This window comes from Polyodon spathula, chromosome 35, assembly GCF_017654505.1.
Source record: "Polyodon spathula isolate WHYD16114869_AA chromosome 35, ASM1765450v1, whole genome shotgun sequence".
NCBI lineage: Eukaryota > Metazoa > Chordata > Actinopteri > Acipenseriformes > Polyodontidae > Polyodon > Polyodon spathula.
In genome coordinates, this window is record NC_054568.1 from 198735 (window position 1) to 211538 (window position 12804).

The following is a 12804-nucleotide window of genomic DNA, read 5'->3' on the forward strand; positions in this document are numbered from 1 at the left end:
TTGTTGATACAGACACCCAGGAGTGCTACAGCTGTGGCAAAATAGGACACATCGCCTGGAACTGTCCCAAGAAGGAATGCAGGTCAACACCTCCAACCTACACTACTGCCATGTCATTTCTGCCCACGCACAGGCACGCTGCCACCCGCCACACCTCAGTCAGATAAAAGTACAAGGGAAAGAAGTAGATGCTCTTCTAGACTCCTGCAGCATGGTCTATACATAAGAAACAGTCTTGAAGCCCAGGTGTTAAACCTGGACAAAGAAAAAAAAAACGAATCAATATGGGTCAGAATAACGGACAAAAATTCAAAAGGCATAATAATAGGAGCATGCTATAGACCGCCAGATTCAGACGGTGAGCACAATAATCTGTTATACAATGACATTAGAAATGTGTGTAGCAAAGGAGAAGCCATACTAATGGAGGATTTCAACTTCCCCCAAATAAAATGGGAAAACCCGGTGGGTAGCACGAAGGATGAAATAGAAATGGTGGAAATGACAAATGACTGCTTCCTAACACAATTTGTCAAGGCACCAACTAGAGGGGAGGCATGCCTTGATTTAGTCTTTTCAAATAACGAAGATAGAATAACTAAAACAGAGGTCAGAGAACCACTGGCAAACTCAGACCACAACATGGTCTCATTTGAAGTGTTTTTTAAATCCCCAAAAGTAATGACTAAAGCTAAGGTTTACAATTTTAGAAAAGCAAACTATGAAGGTATGAAACAAAGACTAACAGAAGTAGATTGGAGTAAAATAGAGAAAACACCCACAGAAGAAGGATGGTTGTTCTTCAAAAATGTAGTACTAGAGGCGCAAAACAATTATATCCCTAAAGTAGACAAATCTAAATGTAAAACTAAATTGCCAAAATGGTTTAATAGATCAATTAAAAAAAATATTCAGCGAAAAAAGGCACTTTACAGAGCATTAAAAAAGGACCAAAAAGAAAGTACACAGAAAGAGTACATGGAACTGCAAACGCAAGTCAAAAAGGAAGTTAGAAAGGCCAAAAGAGAAATAGAAATGAACATTGCTAAGGGAGCTAAAACCAATTCCAAAATGTTTTTCCAATATTACAACACCAAGCGAACATTCAAAGAGGAGATTAAATGTTTAAGAGATACAAATGGCAAAATCGTAGATGAAGAAAAAAAAATTGCAAATATATTAAATGATTACTTTTCACAAGTTTTTACAAAGGAAGATACTGACAACATGCCCCACATGTCATCAAGTTCCTATCCAGTTTTAAATAACTTTAGCATAACTGCGGCAGAAGTGTTAAAGGGACTAGGAGCTCTTAAAATAAATAAATCCCCTGGGCCGGATGAGATCCTCCCAGTAGTACTCAAAGAAATGAAAGAAGTAATTTACAAACCGCTAACCAAGATCATGCAGAAGTCTCTTGACAGAGGGGTGGTACCGACAGACTGGAAAATTGCAAACGTAATACCGATCCACAAAAAGGGAAACAAAACTGAACCAGGTAACTACAGACCAGTAAGCCTGACTTCTATTATATGCAAACTTATGGAAACTATAATAAGATCCAAAACGGAAAATTACCTATATGGTAACAGGGTCCTGGGAGACAGTCAACATGGTTTTAGGAAAGGGAGATCGTGTCTAACTAACTTGCTTGATTTCTTTGAGGATGCAACATCGATAATGGATAATTGCAAAGCATATGACATGGTTTATTTAGATTTCCAGAAAGCTTTTGACAAAGTCCCGCACAAAAGATTAATTCTCAAACTGAACGCAGTTGGGATTCAAGGAAACATGTGTACATGGATTAGGGAGTGGTTAACATGTAGAAAACAGAAAGTACTGATTAGAGGAAAAACCTCAGAATGGAGTGTGGTAACCAGTGGTGTACCAGTATTAGGTCCTCTGCTATTCCTAATCTACATTAATGATTTAGATTCTGGTATAGTAAGCAAACTTGTTAAATTTGCAGACGACACAAAAGTAGGAGGAGTGACAAATCATTAACAAATTAGTTGGACAAACTTAAATATAAAACATCACCACAAGTAGATTACTGTAGAGTTGAACGTTTTAAATAATAAATTAAAATACATTTCACATATTTGTTTTTCCAGTTGGATTTCAGTCACATGTTCCATCTTCAGTGTTCCATGCGAGTTCTGGACAACCAATGACTTGGTCCAAGAATAACGTTTGGGTTCATGTCTTGACCTATCTGCAAGGTAATAGAGAATATATTGTGTTCCAATTGGGTCAAGGGCTAATGCGGGAGTTACATTTCTGTTAAACACTTCTAAGGCATAAATCTCATTATCTTCAGCGTTTAAGTTGAAACATTTTGAGAACACAAATTCTTCAGATGATCCCATATCTAACAAGACCTAAATCAACACGCCATTAACCAAATACACTGACCCATCACTAATGTCTGATTTCCTTTTTGCATTTTTAGAAGAAAATCAATCATTTAATGTTGAAAGACCTGCTGGATCCTATTAAAGAACTGTATGAAGATGTGAGAAGAAAAGCTCTCATGAGGTTAGAATATGAAGGACTACACAAGAGTGAAGCCATTACTACCCCGGGGGCTCGGTTTCACAGTGATCCTGCTGGCTTTGCCATGAACAGATATGCTTACTATGTCTGCTACAAGTGTAAAAAGGTCAGCTTAAAACCTTGTTTTCCTTTTTTTTCTATGTTTTGTTCTTTTGGCTTACAGAAAAGGACATGTAAGTCGTCTTAATGATATTCCTTCTGTTCTGTAGTATTGAATACATTGCCAGGTAAAGCATTTAGGGCTTGAAAAGTTCGATTTTACCAAAAAGTGATCAGAAATCCCTAAACTGCAAACAGCTCCAGTATAGAAGATTCAAACTTTTTATAGTACTGTTTTATAGCATTAAAGAAATGGCCCAAGAAGCTGATGCTTTTTATTCTGCACTGCAAATCCTAATTTGCATTCTTAAGTCTCATCTTCTGTGTCAGGAAGGAAGGATGGTAAGAGAGCTCTAGTGTTTGAAAGTGATGCTTGATAATACAGGTTTGATTTGTTGCACTTTTGTTCAGGCCTACTTTGGAGGTGAGGCACGCTGTGATGCAGAGGCTGGACAAGAGGGTGACTATGGCCCTCGAGAGCTCATTTGTGGAGCGTACTGTGATGTTTCAAGAGCCCAGGTACATACATTAGAATTTAATGTGTGGGAGCACACTTCTTTTCAAGGCGCTGCGTCAATAGGGAGTTTTTTGTTTATTTTACAGTAATGATTACTAGTTGAACAAAAACATGGGCACAATGGACATTTAATCAATTGAATCATGATTATCTGAAATCATGTTTTAACTCCTATTAATTGTGACTCTTACTAGTATTTTTTTTCTTAAAAACCTTTTTTGTCTGCCCTTTGCCTCGTAATTTAAATTAACATACCACTGCTCTCTCCAACAGTAGAGTTAAATTAATTCTCCATTTTAATGAGCTTAGATGGAAAGTGTTAACATCAAGACAAAATATTATAGATTTAGTATTATGATAATAGATTTTTGTTACAACAGAATTTGTTGTGTATTAAGTCAGGTGTTACACACCTCTGGTAAATTGTTTCCTTTTAGTAATGTTATATGCAGAGTCGAATGTGTATGCTATTTTTATTTTATTATTTTTTTTTTTTGTATCTGAGTTTGCTTTTCTCTTTGACAAAAATGGGTCACTTTTAATCCCAGAACAACATGCAATAAATCTACACATTTCTCCCCTTTCCTGTAGATGTGCTCTAAACATGGTACAGACTTCCTGGAGTACAAATGTCTTTTTTTGCTTCGGCACAACACATTTCTGTAACGCTTGCCATGATGACTTCCAGAGGATGACCAGTGTGTCCAAGGAGGAGCTTCCACATTGCCTTGCAGGTAGGCTGCTCAGAGGTACCCTTTTAGAGTGTTTGACATCAGACAAGGTGACAAACTGCAGCTCTTGCCTCCTCTTCATGACTAAAAATACAAGGCTGTTGGTGACCTTATTGCCGGTATAATAAAGTCTTTGACAATATACAGTAGAAGTATGCACATGGGTTGCACTTCATGGGTTTAGTTAAGGCTTGTGGATTGTTCGATTTGATTTTTGTTAGTGTGAGTGTGTGTTATTTTGCAATGAAGAAAAAAATGAGTTGATAAATGAGGATATGTTTGTAAATAGTGATTGTTGTTTGAGTGTTAAACGGTTGGGCTGGATTTCAGAACCATACATGTGTGTGGTGTGATCATGGGATCTGATTGGAAGTTGATTTGAGCAGATGTCAGTTTCTCAGTACAAAATTCCATTGGAATTTCAGCAAAATTCCAATGTCTATTTTTGTTTGTTTTACTAAACTTGTCCTGGTTATTTCTCTGCAGGTCCAGAAGGTAAAGAGCTGGAAGGCTGAGCATGCCCACTACGTGTTGTGCATCCCCCGACAGGGCAGGAGTTTGCATTGGGCTGTGGGGTCTGCAGAAACACTCACACTTTTTGAGCAAGCATGCTGTTTTCCAGCAGAACCATCGTTCCACATTTAAGCCTCTAGGAACCTCTCAACTGATCCCAAAGGCGGGTCAGTCAAAGGCCAGCAGAGCAAGTGAAGAAATCCCAGAATTAACAGGAAATAGAAAGCGTTCTGGATGTGGGAGACCCAGCGCATCTTCAGGACTTCTAAAAACTTGTGACATGTTTGCATGCAGCCGTTGTAACCCTCAGCTCCTATAAATGTTGCACACCTCTTAATCACCAAGGCATAACGATGCTTTCAAAATAAAACTTGTTCATGGCAATTGTGGAGGAATATAAATAATAAATTTAAAAAGAAACACAATGCCAGCTTCCTAACTATGAATACAAATAAAGATAATGTTGTATGTATACTCCTGTTTTTTTTTTTTTTTTTTGTAGTCCTGTACAGTACTCCCAACTGTTGATTGCATAATGGGCGAAAAAGTCTCATCTGGTTTATGAGTATAGCCTGTTAAGAATGTTCTGTTAGGAAGGCATATGGGGTACGATTTATCTCATGTTGTATATAATGATGGTATCCAAGGTGCATTATGAATTCGTTAATTTTCATTTAATCTTCTGGGTTATGTTTTGAGCCTGAAATTTTAATGAAGTGCAATACTGGGTGTGCCTCCTATCTTGCAGCTGTAAACATATGGAAAGTATACGTCAATAAAGCCGCTGTACATTTTTATACAGTGAAAAGGCTATTGTGTTTCACCTTTCAGTGTGTTTGCACTTCTTTGTTTTACCAGTACAGAAGACCCTCTGATAAAAATGCCTTACTTAATATGTGAAGCTGCATTCAGAACAGACACATGTTCAAACACTGCACATTTATAAAGGATAACAAAAAGAAACAGCTGCCATATGTGATGAGTCTACAAAGTGTTTAAATTGGCCTCAGTCACCACCTCTAACTGCTTCTGGGCCCCCCCCCCCCCCTAATTGTTAGATGGGTTTTTTTTTGTTTTGTTTTTTCCCTTGATTGCTGTACATGGTACAACACAACGAACAGGAAGCCAGCTGTCTTGGGAGAACACAAACTTGCACAAAGCCTCTGCAGCCATAATTCAGCAAAACCTGACTGCAGAGGCAATAAACAGGAAACCACTCCGTGGGCATAGAAACCAAGATCAACATTTTGCTCAGGCTAGAGTGACTTGACGAGAACGAAAGAGATGGAAGGAACTCACAATTCACGTAAGCAGCTCCAGCCTGAGCAAAGTGTTGATCATTGTTTCAATGCCTGCAGCGATCAGTCACCGTAGTGCTATACAGATTACTGCAAAGTGTTGATCATTGTTTCAATGCCTGCAGAGATCAGTCACCGTAGTGCTATACAGATTACTGCAAAGTGTTGATCATTGTTTCAATGCCTGCAGCGATCAGTCACCGTAGTGCTATACGGATTACTGCAAAGTGTTGATCATTGTTTCAATGCCTGCAGAGATCAGTCACCGTAGTGCTATACAGATTACTGCAAAGTGTTGATCATTGTTTCAATGCCTGCAGAGATCAGTCACCGTAGTGCTATACGGATTACTGCAAAGTGTTGATCATTGTTTCAATGCCTGCAGAGATCAGTCACCGTAGTGCTATACGGATTACTGCAAAGTGTTGATCATTGTTTCAATGCCTGCAGAGATCAGTCACCGTAGTGCTATACGGATTACTGCAAAGTGTTGATCATTGTTTCAATGCCTGCAGCGATCAGTCACCGTAGTGCTATACGGATTACTGCAAAGTGTTGATCATTGTTTCAATGCCTGCAGAGATCAGTCACCGTAGTGCTATACAGATTACTGCAAAGTGTTGATCATTGTTTCAATGCCTGCAGAGATCAGTCACCGTAGTGCTATACAGATTACTGCAAAGTGTTGATCATTGTTTCAATGCCTGCAGAGATCAGTCACCGTAGTGCTATGATTACTGCAAAGTGTTGATCATTGTTTCAATGCCTGCAGAGATCAGTCACCGTAGTGCTATACGGATTACTGCAAAGTGTTGATCATTGTTTCAATGCCTGCAGCGATCAGTCACCGTAGTGCTATACGGATTACTGCAAAGTGTTGATCATTGTTTCAATGCCTGCAGAGATCAGTCACCGTAGTGCTATACAGATTACTGCAAAGTGTTGATCATTGTTTCAATGCCTGCAGAGATCAGTCACCGTAGTGCTATACAGATTACTGCAAAGTGTTGATCATTGTTTCAATGCCTGCAGAGATCAGTCACCGTAGTGCTATACAGATTACTGCAAAGTGTTGATCATTGTTTCAATGCCTGCAGAGATCAGTCACCGTAGTGCTATACAGATTACTGCAAAGTGTTGATCATTGTTTCAATGCCTGCAGAGATCAGTCACCGTAGTGCTATACGGATTACTGCAAAGTGTTGATCATTGTTTCAATGCCTGCAGAGATCACCGTAGTGCTATACAGATTACTGCAAAGTGTTGATCATTGTTTCAATGCCTGCAGAGATCAGTCACCGTAGTGCTATACGGATTACTGCAAAGTGTTGATCATTGTTTCAATGCCTGCAGAGATCAGTCATCGTAGTGCTATACAGATTACTGCAAAGTGTTGATCATTGTTTCAATGCCTGCAGAGATCAGTCACCGTAGTGCTATGATTACTGCAAAGTGTTGATCATTGTTTCAATGCCTGCAGAGATCAGTCACCGTAGTGCTATACAGATTACTGCAAAGTGTTGATCATTGTTTCAATGCCTGCAGAGATCAGTCACCGTAGTGCTATACAGATTACTGCAAAGTGTTGATCATTGTTTCAATGCCTGCAGAGATCAGTCACCGTAGTGCTATACAGATTACTGCAAAGTGTTGATCATTGTTTCAATGCCTGCAGAGATCAGTCACCGTAGTGCTATACGGATTACTGCAAAGTGTTGATCATTGTTTCAATGCCTGCAGAGATCAGTCACCGTAGTGCTATACAGATTACTGCAAAGTGTTGATCATTGTTTCAATGCCTGCAGAGATCAGTCACCGTAGTGCTATACAGATTACTGCAAAGTGTTGATCATTGTTTCAATGCCTGCAGAGATCAGTCACCGTAGTGCTATACAGATTACTGCAAAGTGTTGATCATTGTTTCAATGCCTGCAGCGATCAGTCACGGTAGTGCTATACAGATTACTGCAAAGTGTTGATCATTGTTTCAATGCCTGCAGCGATCAGTCACGGTAGTGCTATACAGATTACTTCTGAGTGTTTGTTTTGCTTTTGTATTGGCCAATGGTCAGTCCTATGCTGCTCTGGGCAAGTTTTGTCTGACCTATGATCTATATGGAGAATTCTGGTCTGTAGACACATACATTATGGATCATGCTCATTTAGCCCAGCCTATAGTTTTAGGGCTTGATTTCTTATTTAAGACCTCCACATTGTTCAATTTGGGAAAACAGGAGTATGGGGTAAAGAATATGAGGGTTATTAATTTTTCCCTTTTCTCATGAAAAGGTGTGGGGTGTGCAGTGGTACCCAATAGCACAGCTTACGTGGCAGTTCCCATTCGGGAGGTGAAGAAAGCCCAGGAGTTGGTCGAGAAACAGAATTTAAAACTTAAGGGTTGCTGTGGTTTCAGAGGGGAAAGTGTCGTTCTCTGTCACAGACCTACCCTCCGAAATGAATGAGATCGCTGAAGCTCAGGCCCACAATTCTCAAGTTCAAAATTTGAAAGAACAAATTGACGATCAGTGTCGTGACGGAGTAGGGTTTGTTTTGGAACCAGGGTTGTTGTACAGACGAGTGCAATATTATCACAACAGTCCCCTGAGTGGTCATCTGGGTAGAATGAAAACCCTGTCCGTGTTTTAAAACATCACATACAAAGACATCACACCCAAAACAACCAGAGACTAGAAAATGCTGGCAGATGTTGGTCAATTTTAACCACCTGAAATAGCCAGCACTAACCTTCGACCAGATATTGTCTTATGGATTGGATCAGCATGCCTTGTTCATCTAGTAGAAATAACAGTGCTATGAGAAGATGCTGTTGATAAGGCGTACAGGAGGAAGAGACTTTGGCATGCTCAATTAGCTACTCAAGTGGAACAATGAGGATGGAGAGTCCAGGTTTACCCAGTGGAAGTGGGCTGTTGAGGATTTGTGGCACACTCTACAACCTGGTTTCTCAGAGATGTTGGATTCAGTGGTCAAGAGTTGCGCCGCACACTGAAGAACTTGTCTGAAGCACCCCACTGAAGAACTTTCATCTCAACCGTTGGGGTCCTCAAGCACAACAGAAAGGAAGTAAATCTGATCCACAGGTAAGAATCACCGTCGAGCCCTCTTGAAGTGTTGTGGGCTAGTCGACGAAACACTGAGAATGGAAGGTGCCCACTTGAAGACCCCAGAGATGTACCATACTTAGCTCAATCTAGACAATTGTCATGCTGATGCGCTGGGGAGACTGCACTGTGGTTGATCCCAGGAGCCAGCATCGCAGCCATTGTGTGTGCTGATGTGCTGGGGAGGCAAAATAAGATGATCCCTGGAGCCAGCATTACACTTCAGCAATCAGCACCAGGCAGAAGGATGTCTACATCAGATGGAAGGAAACACAGATGGATGGAGGCGCAAATTGATCACTTTCATGTAATGGAAATCATCATGGCACCTTTAAAGAGTGGGCCTTCACAGCTTTTGATGAGGATGGAGACGAAGATGGATCGTATTAGGTTACTGTAAAGCTGAGTCTTAATTGATGCTTATCTTGGCGAGAGCCTAGTTCAAGTCAACATGATATTTACACTCATGTTATGGAAATAATCTCAGAAGAGACAAGAATGTAAAAAGAAATACATGGCACACAGTGAAGCTGGCATTTCTGGAACACCATTAAAAGGCCCAGTCCCATGTAATAGAGCATGATGCACTACGTGCAAATATGATAACTCTCAAACTGGGATCAGAGGCCCTAAGTCATCATTTCACATCAACCAGCCCTTTACATGTACATCTAAAGGATTAGTGTTCTGGATTATTTGCACAAAATGCTACCAGTTATACACTGGAGAAACTAAAAGATTTTTAGTAGAGTGCTTTGCGGAACATCTAAGAAGCCTTCTCATTAAGACCTTGGAATTTCCAGTGACCCGACACTTTAATAGTTCTTAGTCAATGCTTTGGAACCAATTTCATTAGAAAACAAAAATAACTTAGCGAGTTTATCTTCAAACTTGGTATTTAGGATCTTTTTGGAAACTATATCATCTTTAAATTTTTCAAATATCAATAGCGACATACCTCATTTTGTTTACTTTTCATTCTACCTAGCTGAAGAAGGGCTTTTGCCTGAAACGTCATGAAATAAATAATGTTTTAAATGAATTACTTTGTGTGCATCAACTTATTCTTTTATTTTACTTTTGTATTGCATCAAGTCATTAAGGTGGTATCTAACATACACAGTACATAGCCTATGAGTCTGTCTTCTTCCAGTCACCAACTTTAAAATTATTTTTTTGACACACAGCCTGATTTTCAAGAGGCAAAAATACCTCAAAGGTTTTAGCTACACCCCTGTACCCATTTATGCAGTTGGATTTTTACTGGAGCAATTTAGGTAAAGTAACCGTCCTCAAGGGTACAGCAGCAGTGTCCCCCACCTGCAATTGAACCCACAATCATCTGGTCAAGAGTCCAGAGCCCTAATCTTTACTTCACACTGCTGCCTGAATAATGGGAGAAGTGGAGTAGAAGAAAGACAAGCTTACCATAAAATGGTCAGACGCCAAGTATGAATTCAAAACCAGAAGTTGCTTTATTGTAATATGCAAGAGCAAAGTCAACAGAGCTGAAGAGAAATCTGCAAGAGTTTTCTCTACAAGATATAACATTACATTGGTTTATGTAGGATACAAATAACAAGCGTGTCATACACAAATCTTACATTTTTCTAACCCAGTAACTTTCTATTCCAAATAAGTTGTTGATTTTTTTATATCTAATGACCTTCTCAAAACCGCAAGTTCCTCTACTTATCTATCTGCTACATTGTTTCCCATTCCCATTTCCTACAGTTTTCAAAGAAACATTTGCAGAATAAGCAGAAAAAAAACCTAACCTCCAGACCTTTCTTGCATTCTGTGCCTAATATAAACACAGTCATTACAAGTTTAACAATAATATTCAGAGTTACATTCTGTTGTAAAATTGGTATTATTAATGTTACATTTAATTCATTATAAAGGTATACATGATTAATATATGATTAATAGATAGAAAAATTATTCAATTTTAATTAATAATGAATTTATTTTACAGCCAAGTACTGAATGCATTTTTTTCAAAACATTGTTTTGCAATACATGAAAATGACCTTTTAACAACAATCGCCACAGTTTTTTCCCCACTGGGGCCAAGAACCAGAATGCAGGAAGAATAACAGACAGGCAAGTACTGCAGTTCAAAAGGTGCTGTGTGCCGTTTATTTAAAGACAAAAAATAAATAAAATATTTAAACAAACAAACACTGCTCACAGAGCACCGAAAACAAAAATAATCACAAACACCAATAGGTCAGGCTGGGCAATCGCCTTCACTGTTCCTATGTGTTTTAGTTTTTGTTTCACTTTCTTCTCTTCTCTCGCGCTCGTACTCTCCTCCGTACACCCACCCGGAGTGCAGAGAGCTGCAGGTTTTTATACAGGTGACCATCTCCCAAATAGCAACAAACTAATCATTTAATTAACTCGGGAGACGGTCACCTTCTGCACGAGGTTTTTTATTCATTATTCCTGGCAGAGGACAAGCTGCTACCTTGCCTCTGCCAGAAGACACTCAAACAAAAACAACAAAACAACGCAGCGCTTTGCAGTCATATATAAATACATAAATAAATCATAATAAAAAAATATAAATACGACACAGGGGTGGAGGGGGAGACCCCATTCTAAAGATAATACATGTGCAGACAGGGCTTCTTGTCCTGTCACATTCAGGCTATATTAGAAAATAAAAACAAGTTGCATTTGCCTTCAGTTTCACAGTTTAGTAAAGTATTTGCCTCGCCAGCATCTAATTACCTGCATCAAATTTGCTCATGATCGCTGTTTAACTGCAAACAGTAGCTAATTCATTTGTGAACAGGATGGTATATGTAAGGGATATGTACATGTACAGTTGCCCTGAACTGATCTTCCACTTCCAATCCTTTATCTGGCTCCCTAGTCCCGGCATTCTCTGGCTCATTAGCCTCTCTGGGTTTCTCCCCTCCCCTTTCCTTTGTCTCCTGTTTTTTCCCACCATTCCCAAGGCCACTGCCCACATTATGACTTTTTCACTTCGTTTTTTTGGTTTCTTGGTTTGTGGATTCTGGGTTTGTGTTTTCCCAATCTGGTGTTTCATTTTGGGGTTTTCCTTTATCTGTTTTCAGTGGACGGGACCGATTTGTGTAAGCATCAGGTAAGCTAGACATCATGGACCAGTTTAGTACCTCTCCACTCGTCCTCAGTTTAGGAGTGTGGTAACCAGTGGTGTACCACAGGGATCAGTATTAGGTCCTCTGCTATTCCTAATCTACATTAATGATTTAGATTCTGGTATAGTAAGCAAACTTGTCAAATTTTCAGACGACACAAAAGTAGGAGGAGTGGCAAACACTGTTACAGCAGCAAAGGTCATTCAAAATGATCTAGACAAGATTCAGAACTGGGCAGACACATGGCAAATGACATTTAATAGAAAAAAGTGTAAGGTACTGCACGCAGGAAATAAAAATGTACATTATAAATATCATATGGGAGATATTGAAATTGGAGAAGGAACCTATGAAAAAGACCTAGGAGTTTTTGTTGACTCAGAAATGTCTTCATCTAGACAATGTGGGGAAGCTATAAAAAAGGCTAACAAGATGCTCGGATACATTGTGAAAAGTGTTGAATTTAAATCAAGGGAAGTAATGTTAAAACTGTACAATGCACTAGTAAGACCTCATCTTGAATATTGTGTTCAGTTCTGGTCAACTCGCTATAAAAAAGATATTGCTGCTCTAGAAAGAGTGCAAAGAAGAGCGACCAGAATTATTCCGGGCTTAAAAGGCATGTCATATGCAGACAGGCTTAAAGAATTGAATCTGTTCAGTCTTGAACAAAGAAGACTACGTGGCGACCTAATTCAAGCATTCAAAATTCTAAAAGGTATTGACAGTGTCGACCCAAGGGACTTTTTCATCCTGAAAAAAGAAACAAGGACCAGGGGTCACAAATGGAGTTTAGAAAAAGGGGCATTCAGAACAGAAAATAGGAGACAC

The 12804-nt window shown here is 39.3% G+C and overlaps 1 pseudogene; it reads left to right on the forward strand.

Annotated features, from left to right (window-relative positions):
- The first annotated feature begins 2134 nt into the window (after positions 1-2134).
- LOC121303892 lies at positions 2135-4841 on the forward strand (annotated as a pseudogene).
- Positions 4842-12804: the final 7963 nt, after the last annotated feature.